Raw genomic sequence first — 19292 nt, 5'->3', positions numbered from 1 at the left:
TCGTTTGAGCCATTCAACACTTGGGTGTTTTTCTTCCAATACCCTTCTTTAAGAGCTGGCCCACCTCCAAGATTTGGGAAGATAAGATTATAAATTAATTTCTAAAGTTTCTGGTTAGATACAGACTGCCTTTCAATCCAGGTTCTTCCTCTTTGTTCTTTGATCTGAATCCCAGGAGAGTCATGAGTGTTTCTCCTGTTGCAGCTTTGTCTGAATTTTGCCAGTAAGTTCTTCGGATGTGCCCCTAGGTTGATTCCTGGGGGCGGGGTGGAGAGAGGGAGTATCCTTTGTCTTGTTTTCTCTTTGGGCCAAACTTTCTGTTCTTGAAGGAACACACATCCCAAAGCTGTGTGCTCCTCCCTGAGATAAGTACCCTGCATTAAGCAGACTGAGTAAAAACCCTAAGATTTCAACAAGTTCCAGGTTTGGCCTCCGTTATCATTTCCTTGTAACTCTCATTCCCTCCATTCCTCTTCATCCTCTTTGATGCTGCCCTAGCTCAGGCCCTTGTCATCTCTCTCAGACAAGGGTGGTGGCCCCTTCACTGCTGACTCAACTTCAAAGGCCAACTCAGGCTACCCTACACCCTGCTTCCAGAGAGCTGAAAACTTGGCCAAGGTACCAAAGATCAGAACATTACTTTTGATTCCCTATAGCCTACAGAATAAAAGTTTGACTCTCACAGCATTTCAGGATCTGCCTGTTTTTCTAGTAGATCTGCCTACTGCTTTACCCCACCTCTCATTTACACCTGTCCTTCAACCATGGTTACTGAGAGGCATATAGTTCCTTTACGTTACTTCATACACTCGTGCTCATTCCGCCACCTGAAAATGCCTTCCCTTGCACTTTCCTCGGTTTGAAGACACAGGGACAGCTTCGTCCACAAGCCAAGGCATGACTGAGGCTATCAAAAATGACAAGAGAAGCATGGAACCAATTCTCCTTCTCAATCCTAGGAAGGAACATTCCTTGCTGACACCTTGATCTTGGACTTCTAGCCTCTAGAACAGTAAGAGAACACATTTCTGTTGTTTAAACCACGCAGTTTGTGGTACTTTGTTATGGCAGTGCTAGCAAACTCATACAGGTCACCTTTAGTGTAGAGCCTTTCTTGGTCTATGTAAAGTCTAAATGACTAGCCTCTCGGGTGCCTCAGCTTATCCCAGGTATGCCCCACAATCTCAGCAAGCATAACACAATAAAGCAGTGCTTTTCAAATTATAATGTACACATGAATCACCTAGCAATCTTGTTAAAATGCAGATTCTGAGTCATTAGGCCTGGATTGGGGCCTCAGATTCTGTATTTCTAACAAATTCCCAGGTAATGCCAATACAGCTGGTCCATAGGCCACATTTTGAGGGCCAAGGCTTTAGGGCCCTTGTTCAAATGTCCGTCCATGATGCTATCAGGTGCCTGATGGCAGAGACTACACCTTTGAATACCCAGTGCTCAATGCAGTGCTGAGAATATGACAGGCACATAATAATGTTGATCGAATGGTTGGTTGATGAATGAGTGAATGAATCTGTCATTAGAATCAAGCCTTGATATTGAAAGGCTCATGGTCATTCTCAAGATATGTTGGGCACACAACAATTGCACTGCCAAATGTCTCCTAGATTTCCCACCCTTCTACATTTTTATTTATTTGAAATTCATTCTTGGAGAGGAAAAGAAGTTTTAATAATACTCTAGAGGAAAAACATTCTGGAGTGCTACAGTGATAATAGGGAGATATATCACTAATCTTTCAACCGTATATGTCAACTCTTTAATACCAGTTAGCAAGAGCAACCCTTACTCCAACCCTCCTCCACTTCTACTCCTTGAGTAACTGCCCAGAAGCTGGTCACTAAGAGCTGGAGGACAGGCAAATGTACATGACTAAGCTCTTAGTAAGAATCTGTCTCTCTATACTTAAAGCAGCTCACTGAAGTAGGTATTATTATCCCTATTTACAGATAGAAAATTGAGGCTTGGAGAAGTTCATCCAACTAGTGAGCAAAAAACCAAGGGTCAAACAAATTTAACCTCAAAGTCTGTGTCTTTTCTATCAAACTGTAAAAGAGAGAGCTAAATGTTCTACCTAGCCACACTGTTGGGATATCTATGCTGCCTTATCTTCTCCCAGTAGAAAATCAAAAGCAGGAGCTATTCCTCTATAGCACAGAGGCAATAACTTAACTGCTTTCCAGAATTCTGACAGTCACGGAGATGCTCACTTTTTCGGCATCTTCAAGAAACTTGATGTTTCTTCCTTTAGATGATTCCTTCCTTTAAATTTTTAAAATTATTTTAACAATTTCAGATAGAATAATTCTGATATACAGTACATTTTTTCCCTCCTTAAATAAGATGTATCCTTTCTTTTCTTTTTATCTTTTCTTTCTTTCTTTCTTTCTTTCTTTCTTTCTTTCTTTCCGAGATCTTGCTCGGAAGCAAGATCTCAAATACTCCAGGTATATCTTTTCTTAATGCCTGAGGGCCATTGTTAACATGTCAACATTATGCTGAAATTCATTCATATTGTTAGGTGTTAGTGAAATATATTTAATTGTTCGCTCCTACCTTAAAAGGTCTTAGGCTTAATATTTTTTGAGATAATATTTCTGCTTTTATAGATTTTTTTCTATTTCTCCCTTAATCTGAAGACTATTAGCTATTTCTTTTTGCTACTGTCAGTGAATCCACTTCTAACATCTTGTTTCTGATTTGCTAATTCTATTCTTAAGAGTGAGAAAAAGTGATATGCAAGCTCGTTAGAAATATATGCAAAGTAAATTGAGTAGGTATAAGCTGAACATCTAAGTGGTTTCCTTCTGAGTTAGCTAACAAGATTTAGTGCTTTAAACAGTTGTTTTGATCTCCCAGAGGTTTCTGTTCCTTTCCTGGTTCTGAATGTTACATTTTGAAGTTAAGGTTGTCTGAAAAATGATATCTATAAAGGTGCACTATATACCCTACATTAGCTTTAGATACCCTGTTGCTTATGAAACAGCTAATTACAGTAAAACCTTTACTAATTTGAAACAACTCAAAAGGAGAAAACATTCTGGATTATTTTTATCTAAATCTGATAGAATGTATTCTTCAAAAGTTATGTGAGTCTCTTGCTTTAGAAAAGGTGACCCACATTAATGGCTAAGAAAATATTACCAAGACTTTCTGGTGGATGTCTTCTGTTAAATAGATAATAATATTCATTTGGCTTTAAATAGTAAGTCCAAAAACTTTATAGTCTTGAGTAATTTAAACTTAATGCTATAATCTTTTACTGTACTACCATCTGTAAAATCATTTCTAAATAGTGAAAAGATAAACTTTGGTCTTGACCAGGTTGAATTATCTCAAATTTCTAATTAATAGGGTCTGACTTTACTATACATATATTTTAACAGCTAAAGAGTCATTTCAATGACTTTTTGACATTTCTCAATTTAAGGGTTTCCTGTACCTTTGAAAAGTAGTTTTAAAGCTGAAAGTTAATTTTATTTATACCTACTTATCAAAGCATATACTGCAGCTTCTCATTTTGAAAAATGAGAAGAGAACAAAGAAAGAACAAGCAGTGATGGAGAAGAGGGGTAATTGGTCAAAATTAAATGTGATATATGTAAGGCAGGTTGGGGGCCAGAGGACAGGCTCTGCTCTGACTGACTGGAATGTTCGGGTGGGTAATGAATGGAAGGCACGGCCCCTGGAGGCAGGCTATTCCTTATTGCTACTTACAGAGCAATGACCCTTAGGTTCATCTAAAAAAACACCATTTGAAAAGTTGGTGTGATTTATCTAAGAAAAAATCAGTACCAGCAAATTAGTCTAGAAAATGATCCTTATGGTGTGTTTGTGTATTTAAAAGAACTATGTTTTTAATTCCAAATAGTTTTGAGTAAAGTGATTCATTACAAACTAAATGCACATTCACCTCAGATAATGCAGCAAGTTTGAGTACTAACAGGATTTCATGGTTTAACAGAAGCTCTCCTTAACAAAATAATTGTGCTGTAGCAAAAACAAGGAAACCACGCTTTAAATGTCTCTTTTCTTACCTTTTATCTTTTTGCAATAATAGGGTAGGCTTTTTTCCTTGTTTCAGAAGTTTTTATGATTAATGAAATAGGTTGAAATGTTGGAGTTTAGAGTTAAACAGGGCAAAACATACAGTTTAAGAAATTTACAGCTTACCAGCCAGAACCACATCTGTTTGGCAAAGAGCCTTCATAAAATAATTATGAATATAAAGAGTTAATTTTGGTTTCTGTTGACCATGCAGAAAAATTAAGGGTTATTTCTTTGTCAATAATTGTTTTATTTTAAAAAGAAATAAAAAGAGGATAAAGAACAGGCATTTTAATATGATGTTTGTTCACACAAACTAAACAAATTCTTAAGGAAATATAACCACGTAGATGCAAATTAAATACTTTTCTAAACTTCAGTTGTTTTTACCAGTTTTACTATTTTTCTTTAATTTTGATTTAGGAAAAAGGCTATTTCCACACAGTGCTTCAAAGAGCAGGAAAGTTTCTATCAATAATCTCCTTTAAGCTTTCTACTCATCCAACATCAAAAGGCTTTAACTATCTATTTGTCCCCACCCCCAATCAGAAAGTCGGCTTCCTTTCTTTATATGCTCCAAAAAGAATCTAGACTGCTTCCTGATGACTATAGGAGAGAAATCTGCATCCTGCTAGAGAAAATGTAAACTGTATTCGCCTATCCCTACAATTCTTGCATCTTTCTTTTCCAAGTTGGAATTTTCTAAATCAGAAACTAAGGGGGAAAAAAGAGGAAAATCAGGATATTGGCAAGACTCCCCCCAGCTTGTGAAAACTTCATGATGGTTTCTTTCTAATTAGGAAAGATTTCTCAGGAAAAAAAACCACACATTTGCTTTTTAAAAATTCCCTCTTCTCGCTATATTGTTGAAGCTCAGGATTACATACAAATTAATTTGCATGAAATTACTAAACTCCTAGGTGTTTTCAAAACTGCTTCTCAGAGAAGCTCAGGTCTTTTCTGGAGCATTTAACAATAGATGTTAACAGAATTTTTAATAGAAAATCTAGTATAGAGAAAAATAGTATTATCACAGAGTCCATTTTGCAGGTGGACAATGAAGAGAGTATCTTAGGAACAAGAATTTCTAGTAGTTCTAAAATCCAACCATGAGAATGCTCCCGTCCAATTACTCCTGTCACTCATGTGATTGTTTTTGACATACTCCATATCTTTGATGCTAGAAAATTAATGTACAAGGTTCATTGACATTGCACTCTTTGGTTCCCTATTTTTCCAACCATTAAAAAAAATAAACATTACATATATTTGCTAAACACTTCTTCTGTCTTGTGTTTTATTATGAGAAATGAACTTTAAATGTTTTTTGGCCAAGATAAAATATGTTTGGCTTCAATATCATGCCAGACATTTTTGTTGTTGTTTTTTGTAAGTTTCTAAGATCTTGGTGCACTTCTACTTCTCGGAATCCAGTGTGTGTGTGTGTGTGTTGTTTTTAAGTAAATGCTGAGACATTTAAGTAAATGTTTTTAAGTAAATTCGATTCTTTATTTTAAACAATCTCAACTTCCCTCTCAAAATTGTGGTTATGGGTGAGAAACTTATGGTCTCAGGGTTCTAATGATCCAACTTCCCAATTACTCAGACTGTACCCCCAGCAAACCCAAAAGTCTTTCCTCAGAGAGGCTGCTTCAACAATTTTAATATTGTTATCGATCTCTCTTCGTCAGTGAGTAAACAAATATTTCATGTGGTGCCAAATTGGACAGCCTCTTTTTCTTACATATTCAATTAGGTACATCCATCTTAACCATAGAAATGAAATTTGTCTTTCTGTGAGAATCTTGTTCATTTGAATTGGGTGTTCCATAAGCTTTTTGTGGTAAGGGAAAAGCATTTCAACAATTCCCTACCCTTCTGCTGGAAAATTCATCTCACCCCAGTCCGTTATCTCCTTTTTGTGTAGAAAGAGTTAAAGAATGGGTTTATCCTCTCAACTGCATGCTCTGCATTGTCCCACTGACTTCCCTTCCAAGCCCTCCTGTGGGATTTAAGAATTTATATTTCCTTGCTTTTGTTTGCTGATTGCATAAAGGATTTTTATCTTTTTGTTTCAAGTTCAGTCTCACAAGCTTGTATTTCCTTTCTTTGGTAACACTTTGTCCCTTAAGCAATAAAAAATTAAAAGCTTTTTTTTTTTTGAGTTTGTTCAACACTCCATTTTAGTCTCATTTTTGTTTCTTTTTTTATGTGTACTTTAAAAAGGTATTGCTGTAGCTATTTTTAATTTTTTCCTTTATTTCCTTGGAAAGGCAAACTGTTGTCTCTTTCTCCCTCCTTTCCTTTCTTTGGTAACACTTTGTCCCTTAAGCAATAAAAAATTAAAAGCTTTTTTTTTTTTGAGTTTGTTCAACACTCCATTTTAGTCTCATTTTTGTTTCTTTTTTTATGTGTACTTTAAAAAGGTATTGCTGTAGCTATTTTTAATTTTTTCCTTTATTTCCTTGGAAAGGCAAACTGTTGTCTCTCTCTTTCCCCCTCCCTGTCTCTCCGTGTCTCTCTCTCTCTCTCTCTCTCGCTCTCCCTCCTGTCTTTCTTTAACTATTATTTAAAATAACCAAAAAGTTGAAGTCCAATATTTACCACAAGGGCTCCTATTTTTCCTGTTTCTACAAGCACCACCAATCATAATTTACTCTCGTACTAAATAGCTGTTCTCAAATTAGAATCACCTATTGTTATCCACCTAGTGTCATTTGTCCTTTAGGGTGTAATCTTAGCTCTATTCAGGTGAAATAGAATATACAGGGAGGGAACAAAAGAACAAAGACCATCCTTTTCTGGGCCATCACCTACCTAATCACTAGCAGACAAGACTCACAACAAGACACACTGCAGGCCTAGGAGTTAAGTGTCTCATATCAGGGTTTGTGTGTAAAATACAGATTAATTTCTGGAATAACAAAGAAAATTGATGAATTTCATTGAAGATGAAATAACGTGGCAAGTTAAATTCAATTTGAATAAATAGTATGGCAGAAGTTATATTTTAAAGATATTTTCCAAGTTGCTGATGAGAGTTCACATATTCAATAAAATGAAACTCCAAGTTAATAAAATTGGAGAAGAGCCTTAGACTGTGCTGTAAGCAAATTTGGTTTGAATTTAATCCTTATTCTAAAATTTTTTCTTAAGTAATACTGTTTTAAAAATTTAAGAGATAAGTGGTAACATTGGTTTGATTCAGGTTTATCTTAAGAAATAAAGTAAAAGACCTAATAGGTTATATGGTTTAAGATGGCGATGGTAAGGTCTAGGTCTAAAAATTTCACATGTTAGCCAAAGTAGCAAAAAGGAATCAAACTAAACCACCAGCATTTTTGAACATTAACTACACCCTAAGAGAATCAGCAGCAGCAGGAGAAAAATGCATTGTCCTGAGATGTGTAGGTCACCATCTGATGAGGTGACTCCTGGTATGCAGTAAGGAAAAAAGGTTAGAAAGGGCTAAGAAGCGAGAGTTTAAAAACGCACACCAAACTTTTATCTGACTTCTCTGTCACTTGTTTCAGAATTTCTAGCTTTCATGATTGTGTCAGGTGTTTTCTATGTGTATACTGTCAAGGTCTTATATCGCAATCTAAAAATACCTTTAAACGAGAATGGGCAAGAGGATTTTTAGGTCAGTGACTATGACGGTGGATATATATCGTTATACATTTGTTGAAACTCATAGGATGTACAACATCAAGAGTGAACTGGAAACTACGGTCTTTGAGTGACGATGCTGTGTCAGTGTGGGTTCATCAATTGTAACAAACATACCACATGGTGGAAGATCTCGTTAATGGGAGAGGCTGTGCATCTGTGGGTATATGGGAAATTTTTTACCTGCCTCTCCATTTTGCTGTGAACCTACGCTGTTCTAAAAATAAATCTATTAAAAAAAAAATGTGCATAGCAGAGACCTCCCCACCTCCCTTGCCCAGTTTCTGCAGGCATTTCATTTCAGCTTTCAAATGCTTTGGAGTAACAGAGAAAGCACACGAATGGCCTTCACACATGTCCTATATCTGTGACCATAGATTTTATTAACAATATAAGGGCCTTTGGGAGCAAAGGAGCCACCAATAATATTTGTGTAGGGACAACATGTGCCTGGGACTATTCCAGCAAAACCAGATGTACGATCACTCTACCTAATATTACACAGTTTACCAGCATTTTTAGATTATGGAAGTAATGTAATAACATAACAGAAAGTTTGAAAACTTGAGAGAAAAAAACATAACCCCACCATCCTAAAACAACCACTCAGTTAATAATATTGAATTCTTGTCCAATATTTTCCATGTTTTTTAATAATTGCAATCCAAATGCGTATGTGATTTTGAGCCCTGTGTTTTTCACTTAATGTTATGTCAGAAATACTTTTTTCATGTTGCTAGTTTTTAAAATCATTTCAAAATACATGTATCTCAGTATTCCATGGAAATGTACCTACCATTTTAGTCATGTCTTGCCAGTGTTTGAATTTTTTAGCTGCACTTAAAGTCCTTGCTACTTACTAGGTGTGGCCTGCAGACTGCTAGCGTGGGCATCACTTGAGAGCCTGTTATAAATGCAGAGTTGCAAGCCCCACCCTGGACTTACTGGATCTGCCTTTAAAGAAGATCTCCAAGTGATGAACACAAAGTTTGAGGAGTCCTGAGTTGGTCTACTTATAAACAATGCTGCTGTGAACATCTTCGTGCAGATACATTTTCCCTGCTTGTGTATAGATTAGTTGTATTCAATTCCCAGATGTGAGATTATGAGTTCGAAGAACTCGGCAGATTCTTATGCTGGCCAGAACTGCAGGAGGGTGCTTTAAGAGCCAGAGGGGTGAATGTAACGAGTGCTACAGCCTGAAGATTGGTCCAGTGTGTGCATTCTGTTGGCTGGTGGATTATGATTGACCTGTTCTTCCAATGTAAAGAACAAGCCTCATATTCTCATCTGGAGGCAGAGCCAGAGAGAAAAATAACTTTCTCTTCCATCTCCCTGCACCATAGATTCACAGAGCTTCTTGCAATGCCCATCAGATTGCAAGGCTGACAACCCCTAAATATTCCAGATACGGGCCAGAAACCTCCTTAAATTTCATGTCTAGGGAATTCATTCCTGACTTTCTCTGAGCCATGAAGAGAAAGAAACGCTTCTTTTGGGGGCCTTTAGATTCACCTTCCAAGCCACAGTAATTCTAGCTTTATTCTGGCATCCATAACCCAAAGGATCATTGCGTTGTTTCTTCAATGGCTCCCTAAGTCTTGTTTCTTCCCCAGGAGCTGCAGATTTTTTTTTTTTTTTTTTTTTTTTTTAAATTATTCAGATAATCTCAGCCCTTTCAGAATCATAATTTCAGTGCTTATGCCATCCTCACTGGAATCCAACATGTTATCCAGACTTTCCTCTGCTCCCCACTGCTTTCGTATCTGACTTGCTTTTCTATTCCAGCATTTCCAGTTTTTCAGTCGGCCTCTGAGTTGCTGTTTTTCTTGGGACAATGTCACATTTTGAGTTTTATGATATGCTTTCCTGATAGTGATATTGTCCAGATCCTCAGTTTATTTCTTAGTATTCTTAAGCCTGCCTGTCAAAACTGCCACACATTAGGTCTGTTTATCTGTGTGGATGTCTGGGATAGAGTCTGGCAACTTTATCCTGCTGGTTTCACCTTTACTCAAAGATGATTGCAAATGGACATCTGGATTCGTCTCAAAATTGCTGGGATATCCACATTCATCCTGACAAACTTGAATAGATCAGTAACATAACTTTACTATTTCTTCTGAAGACATTTCCCCCAATTTAGTTGTCCTTCCCTCTTCATCAATGACTGAGCTTAACGTTATCTCACAGAGAAGTGGAAGAGTACCTTCCATGACCTCCTCTTATGGTATTCAAGCTACGAGTTTCACTTTATGATTATGTAGTCATCTTTTGTGTTCAAGTATGGTGCTATAAGCATCATTTAAAACTGTGTAAGAGAAAATGTGTATGTATTTGTGTGTGTGAGAGAGAGAGAGAGAGTCTAACTGACCTTTATCTATAGTTCGTTTTGCTCTGAGACAAGCCAAATGGAGTAATTTGCCAGCTACCAATGATTCCTTTCTGTACGTACAAACCATTCTTCCACTGGGAAGTAGAATCTGTGCACAGTCTGGGCTGATCTGTGAACGTCGTGACCAACAGCATACAGAAGTGAGGCTAGGTCATAAGAAGGCTTACAGCTTTTGCCTCACCGCCTCAAGACTACTATGCTGTGAGAAGCCCAAGGTAGCTACACAGAGAGCCACATAGGCAGAGATATGACCAATAAGTCTACAGCCATCCTAGCCCACACGCTAGACATATGAATGAAGAAACCTTTAGAAGACTCTAGCCTCTGCCTTCATTTAACTGAAATTATATGAGGGATCCCCAAAAAAGAACTATCCAGCTGAGCCCTTGAAGCCTTAAACCCATGAAAGATAATAGTAAATAATTGTTGTCAACCATTAAGTTTTGGGGGGTGGTTTGCTATCAGCAATAGATAACTGGAATATCGAGTAATTATTTTTTGTAAGGAAATCTCTTAGACCCAAGGTAGTAAAAAACCATATCTATGATTATGCCACAGGGTGTGAAGTGCTGCTTTAACTTGTCATTAAAAGCAATGGCATGTTAAATTACTCTGAAAAGGGTAAAGTGTTATGGCTACTTTAATTTGCTGTCCAGATGTGGCTTGGATGTGTTATTCTCCAGAGCTGGGTGATGAAGGACCTGTACTGATGGACTAGCTATGTTCTAGGACTTCATTCTTGGAGAGTGACATTGTTAATATTCACTACAATATAAAAGTCATATGAAGTTAGAGGAAGAGAGGGCTATGTGTACAGAAATCGTTTAGTCACTTTTTTATTTTAGATTAGACAAACAGAGGTGTGCAGAGGTAATGTGTCTTGCTCAGATCACAGATCTCTTTGGTATCAAAGCCAAGACAAGAATTCAGATCTTCTGGCCCAGGAGTAACTCCTTTCACCATATCACTCTGCCTCTTAGAGGCTAAAGAAACATGGAAGAAGTCAGTATGCAATGTGGTTTTCTCTTATTTTTCATTTGTTGTGTTTGTCCTATGTGCTATTGATCTGTACCATTGGGCTAATACCTACCTGATATGATTATTATGAGGGTTAAAAGAGATAGCTTATGGAAATTATCTGGCCCTTATCGTGTGTACTCAATAAATTGTAAATATCATCTTCAAGAGCCTAGTAAAACAAATTCTTTGGGATAACCATCTCAAGAACCTTTAAACAGAAAGAATTTCCCCCATAATCAATATCCTCGGCATGAGAAATTCATCACGACGGAGGACTACGGAAGGGAATTCAGCATCCATCCAAGTTCTAACTCAGACAAGTAGACATTTAAATGACCTGTGAGAAAAGAAAGGAGCGGGATGTGGATAATTAGCACGAGTGCATGGAATAACTCACCATCCTGCAAAGGGAAACAGAGAGGGCTGAGTCAGCTCTGGACACAAGCATTAGAAGAGAGCAGGCCTGGATGTCTGGAGTTCTTTCTGTCAACTTTTTATAAAAATAAGTACCTCTAGCTGTCTGTCTGTCTGCTGAGGAGACAATCCATCACCCGGTCTGTGAAAGTAGCTTTTCCTTGGGCCCGTCTCTCCAGACTTCTGTTGTGGTTACTTGTCTCACTGTGGTTATCCCCACGTCTGCTTCTCTGTCTCCCTTGTATCATATGTGCTGTGTGTGTAAAACTCTTTATGTGGAGTCTGGGAATAGTTTTTAATACATTCAGAGCAATAAGCCAGAACCTCCACCTATAATACCTGCTTCTGCCATTTCTCATCAGTGGGGCTGCGAGCACATGTGGGAAGCAGCCGCCCATGATGGATCCAGGCCTCGCTGTACAAGGAGAAGCAGATGGGAGAAAAGGGAACTATTGTACTGAACACCTGTCTAGCCATCAAGACCAAAAAAAAAAAAAAAAGGTGTTCTAGAAGCCATGAGCAGCAGTGGACAGAGCCCAGGCTGTGGACACAATGAACAAGGGATGCCACAGAATAACTGTCATAGTGATTTCAGGCGATGAGTAGGAAAAACCATTTTCACTGATTTTTTGCTCACCACATGGTAAGGTGAAGTTGTTGTTTTAAAGCTGTTGGCAGAAGCCTTCGGAGCTAGTATGACGGGTTCAAATTCCAGGTCTGCTGCTGGTTGGCTTTATGATCTGTGGTAAGCTATTTAACTTCTTTGGGCTACAATTTCCTTACCTGAAAAACGGGGATGATAATAACGTCTGCTTTACAGGCCATTGTAAAGAAGATTTCATGGAAATAGTACAGAAAAAGTGCCGATCACCACCCTGCAGTATTGCAGATGCTGCATAAATGACAGCAATTATTATGTTGATAATAATTTTCTAAATAAAGGGGGAAGATGCCGTAGGGTGAATAAAATTAGCCTATTCATTTGGACTAAATCTCTAGCCTAACATTTAAAATGTCACCTAACCTCCCTGGACCTATTAAGTGAGAATCATTTTGTCTGATCCTTTCACAGGGTTGGTGAATCTTAACCTTAGGTCTAACTGGACTTCCTTTCCTCTGCAACAGCAAGACGTCTAGCTCCAGAAGATGTTAATCTGGGGTCAGGATTGGTTGGAGTCGGTTTTTAAGTCAAGCTCTGAGATTTTAAAAATTCGGTGGGAATTTGTTTGAACTTCTCCTCGAAAGGACACATTATAAATATCTGCTGCTATTGCTTGTGCTTTAACAATCTCAACGTTCTGTACAAAGAGTGAAACGGGAATTTCTAGGCCTATGCATGTTTTGCAAGCAATATTGTAATAACAGTGAATTGTGTTTCTAGACTCAACTAATAATTTTAAAAAAGAGAAACAACCATTTATTGAGTGCCTGTTATGTGCCAGGCATGTCACAATCCTCCCTTGAAGATTGTTGTGTTCTCATTTCACAGAAGAGAAATCTGAGGCCCCAAGAGGTGATGATCTTGCTGGCGATTGGCGGAGTCCATGGTTGGCTGCGGACCTTCTGATTTTAAAGCCTTTGCTCTGTCCAGTTCACTTTACTGTCTCCAGGCTCAATTCCACTTGCTTGACTTTAATGAGGACCCCAAGACACTCAACCTCATGGCTTTCTTGGGCTGTTCTTTGCTCTCATCTTTGGAGTGGTCCTGCTGCTTCCACTCTGGGTCCAGATAGATGATAGAAACTTTCTGTGCATTTGTCAGTTGTTTCAAGAGGTTGAGTGTGAAATTTTTAATCAAGTATATCAGAAGAAGGCTACATCTGGAAACAGTTTTCCAGATGTTATAAACCACTTAGGCCAGCATTCGCCAGACTGCTGTCCAGGTGATAAGTACAGGTCACCCCCCCCCCCTCCATATGTGGAAGATGTTTTAGAGGGACTGAGAGCTGGGAAATTTGTAACTACTGTACTGCATTCTTGGAAGGGATGTTAGGGACCTGCGTCACACACCTCTAAGACCATTGGTGTCCTGATGACTCAAAGAATAAGTGGCCCCATTTTCCTCACATTCCCTAGGGCGTACCCTGAAAGAGGGGTTTGGGACTGATCTGTGTAGCTGCAATGTTATGGGCACCTGTTCTTCATAGCTCAGATTTAGGACTTTGTTTATAAGCTGCTTTCTTTTCTTTCAAGCCTCTACAGAGACAGGTCTGAATTCCAGAGCCGCCCCAGAGAGAAAAACTGTGGAATCACACAGTTAACTGCTACTGGAAGATAGAGGCATGAAGCAGATACTCCACCATGATATCCACATTTTTTAAGAACTAGAATCAACATCGATAAGTGGGAGGGCTCCCTATGATTCACACAGCTCCATTATATGACAAAAATGACACAGGTACCTGAGTTGTAACCAAACTTTGTGATTTGTTCTATATCGCACAAGGTTTTGGTTTTGATCCCTGCTGCTATTAATTGCTAATTGAAGCCAGCCTACTAATAAGGAAGTATTATGGAACTGGGCAAAAAACATACAAAGGATTTATGTGGAAGTTACACTATCTGAATTCAAATCCATTGCTTTCTACCTGTGTGATCTGGAATGAGTTAGCCTTAATCTCTCTAAACTTCAGCTTTCTCCCCTGAAAAAAATGGTAATAGCAAACTATATAAGGTTATTGTGAGGCTCTAAGGGATGATGCATGTAAAGCACCTAGCACAATGTAAGTACTCAGTGAACATCATTATTGTGGTGCTCGCTGCTGCTGACCATTTGTTCTAAGAAAATTTCATATCTTTCTGTTAGCTGGAAGGTGAAAGACAGATGTTGGGGTTGCTTGTGTTGAAACACAAACTGGCTAGTGATTTGGGCCACAGAAGAGAAAATCTGAGTGGGAGGGGCTCAGATTTAGCTCATGCTATTCACATTCACACTAGTGGACTCAATTTGCAATCTGGTCCAACCAGCTTGATTCAAAAACAGCCTCTCCACAGGAATTTCACACATGCAAATGAGGATTTTGATGGTCCTTATAAAATAACCTCTAGTTTAGTCTGCACAGCTCTGCCATTTGAGAGCCAAAGTCCCCAAGATGGGCCAAATTGACTGCACAATTGCTCTAGTCTGATCACTGCCTTGGGACCACAGAGGCAACAGTTTTCTACCTTCCAGTGTTGGATGATGCTCTCACATTGCTGTTCAGTGAATGAGCTCTGTGGTTATTTCCGAGCAGAGGGAGCCAGACAACACTTAGGCCTAGGAAACAAAAGTGAATCCTCATTAGCTCCCACTATTTAATTATGTGTTCAAGCAAAAATGTCAATTTAACCTTGAAGAATGTGGATCCTTGGTCTATATAGCCAGCAGGACCCTTTCAAGGTATATACCTATTTACAATTTTTTCTTGGTTCATTGAACATTTTGGATCACCTTTACATGCCTGTAATTATTCACTTATCTTCTAAAAAGTTTTTTTTTTCCTATTTTTTCCCCCCAAAAGTGAAATAGTTGAGCTCTTGGAAAAATTAACTAATTTTGCTTTGCTTTATCTGGTACATCTGAATATTTTACCCCTAAGCAAAGAGGCATTAGCACCAAACAAAACAAAACTACGTTGTCTTCAAATTATATTTTTGACTTAAATTTCTACCTTAAAGCAAATGACGTTTATGTAGTTTAACATTGAGGAGACTCGTTTATACTCCGACTACTTGGATGATTCTTTTGTATTGACTTCTTTCTTCCTCTCCCTCAAATGTGAGCCTGTCCCAAGGGTCTGTCCTTGGTCCTCTTCCCAAATCTTACGATGCTCCTGACCTGACTGATGCTCCTGACTGCAGGGATCTTAGTCACCTCTATTGCTTTACCTGTCGCCTCTTTTCAGGTGCCATCCAAATAGTGACACCAAGAAGAGGAGCATCATCCCTTCTTCAGATGTATTGAGCTTGAGGAGACGTTTCACAGTACGTTCAAATAGGAAAGTCCAGCAGATGCATGCAGAGACACTCTTTAGCAAAAGCTTTACTCAATTTTCTCTTGCCTATAATCATGCCTTGGGAAAACTTCTGTTTTAATAAATTATGGACCATATGTGTTTGCCAGAGAGGCTGATGAAGCAGGTCTATTTTTCCAACTTCTTTTTTTTTTTCTTTTTTTTTTGGCTTGTGGTGTCTCCCATTTCATGCTTCTGTTTATCCACGTTTTATTTACAATATTCTAATAAATCTCTATGCCGTAGGATCATGTGGACATGAAGATGGTTTCGGGGTTACCCGTGAGTACCATAATGTTAGAAACCATATGGCAATGCTTTACTGTCAAGGACATGGGGATTTCACTGTGTGAGACTGAAATCAGGCTTCTCGCTCTTGACTCAAGGAAAGCGATTCAGACAGAGTACCAGATGGTCTTACACAGGCTCTATCCAAACTACCAATTGGCTAGTAACAGCAAAATAGGCCCCTGCTATCTATTCCTCACTTGGATAATGACAAGTAGGAAGCAAATTAGTTCTATAATAAAAGCATAAGAAAAAATTCCTATTGTCCAAATGTCCCTAAGTCTCACCTACCTGTATATAAAAGAAGTCACAGCACTGTCACTTCCTTAGCTTCCTTCTTGTAGCCTACCCACATCATCTTGGGAAGTCCCCAGGACTGTCCTGCATGGGTTAATATTTTGATGTCATTCCACCTGGAGATATATTTGGTATACATTATTTTGTAACTTTTTTCACTTAGTGTACTATGAACTTTCTCTTGTGGGTTAGATATTTTTCTGTAATATGATTTTTTATGATTATATGGTAATCCATCATATGGCTAATTTGTTTAACCAGTCCTCTATTGTTGTATATTTACTATCAATAATAAATAATTCTGTGGTGAATGGCTTTGCACACATCTCTAATTATTGTCCTGAAATAATTCCCGGGTGTGGAATTGTTGGCCAAGGGTGTGCTCATCATAAAGGGTTAATGCTATTTTTATTAATAAATAATAATACTGAGTACTACTTAATATTGGGTCAATGAGAGGCAGTTCCTCTGAAAACAAGAGTACAACACTTATAGCCTATAAAAAAAATGCATTTCATAGAAGACCCATTTCAAATTTATCAATACGAAGTAACAATTTTGACTTTTTGAAACTCCTTCATAATCTGACATTTTTGTTTTTTTAAAATTAAATCAGATATAGAGTTTTTATGCAGAAGTGGCAAACATCTATTTAAAGGACAGTAACCAATAGATTGTTTATGAGTGATATTTATCATCAAGAAGTCATGCAAGTCTGGACAGACACTTTATTTATAAGCTCAGCATCCTAAAGTTTGTTAATTCTCTAGTAAAGAGATTTTAAGGTCCCAGTGGTCCATGAGGGAACAAGCGGAACGTACGATTTGTATCGTTAACTAGATTTTAAGAGAAAGGAGTTGTCACCAACATATTTTGACCAAATGTCTTATTAAAGGCACCACCAAGAATGGAGCTTGGAAATAAGAGTAGCCCAGACAGCCCTGGCAGCACCACATTCTATATTTTAATAACTCATTGGCAACAGGACGAAGTAGTTTATGTTCCAGACTTTGCCTCCTGGTATCTAGATTTTTATAGGTGTTTTGACTGAGGTGTAGAGGAGGCATTTTTTTTTTTTTGCCGCTGATTTCTATTCCAGATTGTGGGATGTGAATAATTTGGTAAATTAACATCAATGGGTTAGACTGTTCTCTGTTACTAAAGGCCCCTGGGCTGCCTGTTCCACTGGATGGTCACATTAATTTGCAACCACATGAGGATGGCTGCTGGGCACATACGCCCAAGTTAAATTTCCTCTTGCAGGTTTCCCCCCTATTTTGGATATGCAGGTAGCCACTGGAGTCTGAGGCAGCTCTCTCTTGTGCATTCATAATTCTGGCTAAACCTAGGGCTTCCAAAACTAATATCAGAGAGGAAAGATCCAAACCTTAGTGCTTTTGTGGCTTTTTTTTTTTTCCTGGGGCCAGCTTTCGGCCATGTTTCCAATGATCAGTCTGTACTCCTAGTTATATACTAAATGCATAAACTGTGTGTGCTACAAATGATGTTTTTGTAGCCTGTCCGTATAGCCTATTAAACCGGAGTTGGCAGTTTTCCATCCCTTAGGAGAAGTATTTGGCATAAATAATATTGTCATTTGGGAAGGCTAGACATGGTTTGAAGAAGTGACCTTGTATAAATATTGTCTGAGGTATGACTGAGGCTAAATTATATGACAGGGAGCTAGTATAGTCTGGGCTCTGGGCCCTCCCTGTAATGAAGTTGTTTCTTGTAGTAATGGAATCATTTGAATTGAAAATGTAATCAACTACATCAGAGGCTGTTAAAAAAAAACACAGAAACCAGTTTATTTGCGAACCCCCAGGGTCCAGAGGATGGCAAAATGGTGCTGGAATTTCTTTGTCATTCAAATGGCTTTGTCCTGTTAACAGACTAGATGTCCTAGAAAGTGCCTCTTGTCTTTACCACAGAACTTCCCTCAGTGTCGAGACTGCTGAACATGCCAGGAATTTGGTAACCCTCTACCCATGTATGAGACGAGCAGTTGGCACTGAGCACAGCATTGCTGAGCTGTTTGTGGGTGACCGGTTGTATCAGTAGCATAACAGTCCCCCAGAGACAGTTATTTTCCATTCCCCTTTCAACACCCTCGTTTCGGATTTCATTTCCTCTTTCTTGGCCTTATAACTCTGAGGGCCTCCTGATTATACAGAACTCCCCTTCGCTTTCTCTTCCTTCTATTAATTGATTTGCCAGATCTGTCTTTCAAAAGTATGGTTTTATTTTCATCAATCCATTGATTTATCCATTCATTCAATAAATATTTATTGAGTGTCAACTGTGTGTCAAGTACTTTGTTTTTTGCCATAAGATTCACCATCTAATAGAGGAAAATCTAATAGAGGTATTTGACAAATAATCCCAGTGCCGGACATACAGTTATAAGCTTGTGTGAGCATTCTGTAGGAAAAAAGCAAGATTCTTTGATACTATAAAACAAAGGAACCTCATGTGGACTGAGGACTTGGGGAGGCTCCTCTGAAGAAATGATAATTTAGTTGCAGTGCAAGTATGTATAGGTCTCAATTTGACAAAGAAGGGACCTGAGGAGTGGGGACAAAATTAGGTGGGTGGAGTATTTTCCAGAGTAGTAGGCCATAGCAAGCGAGGCATGCTGTCAACTGAAGAATAAAGATGCCAGCGTGGCTGAAGTATGGAAAGGGAGGGCCACACCAGAGGGCTATGTGGGCCTTATGTAGGATTTTCGTCTACATCTACCAGGAGTGGGAAGCCATTAAAGAGCTTTTAAGCAGGCTGTAATTTGATCAGATTTGCATTTCAAAAAGACAATGGTCAAAGAGACTGGAAAGGAGAGATGATGAAAAATCTAGGTTTTAGCAGAGTAGATGAGAGGTAGACAGATTTGAGCATTGTTTATGTGGGGGAAAATCTCACGGGTTTGCTGATGAATTGGACATGAGGAAAAGGGAATTATCAAGAATGACTGTGAGGCTCCAATTTATGCAATTACATTGGCTGAGCTGCCATTTACTAAGTGGGGGATAACTGAAAAAGAGGACTCAAATCACGAGCAAAGTCCTCGAAGCAGGAACACACTTGATTTTCGAGGAATAGCATATGAGAGAGAGTAGTAGGAGAAGAAGGCACAGAGGTGCGATTGCTTAAGTTGA

This window comes from Pteropus alecto, unplaced genomic scaffold, assembly GCF_000325575.1.
Source record: "Pteropus alecto unplaced genomic scaffold, ASM32557v1 scaffold20, whole genome shotgun sequence".
Classification (NCBI taxonomy): domain Eukaryota; kingdom Metazoa; phylum Chordata; class Mammalia; order Chiroptera; family Pteropodidae; genus Pteropus; species Pteropus alecto.
The sequence above is the reverse complement of the archived record's forward strand: the minus strand, read 5'-3'. Positions refer to the sequence as shown.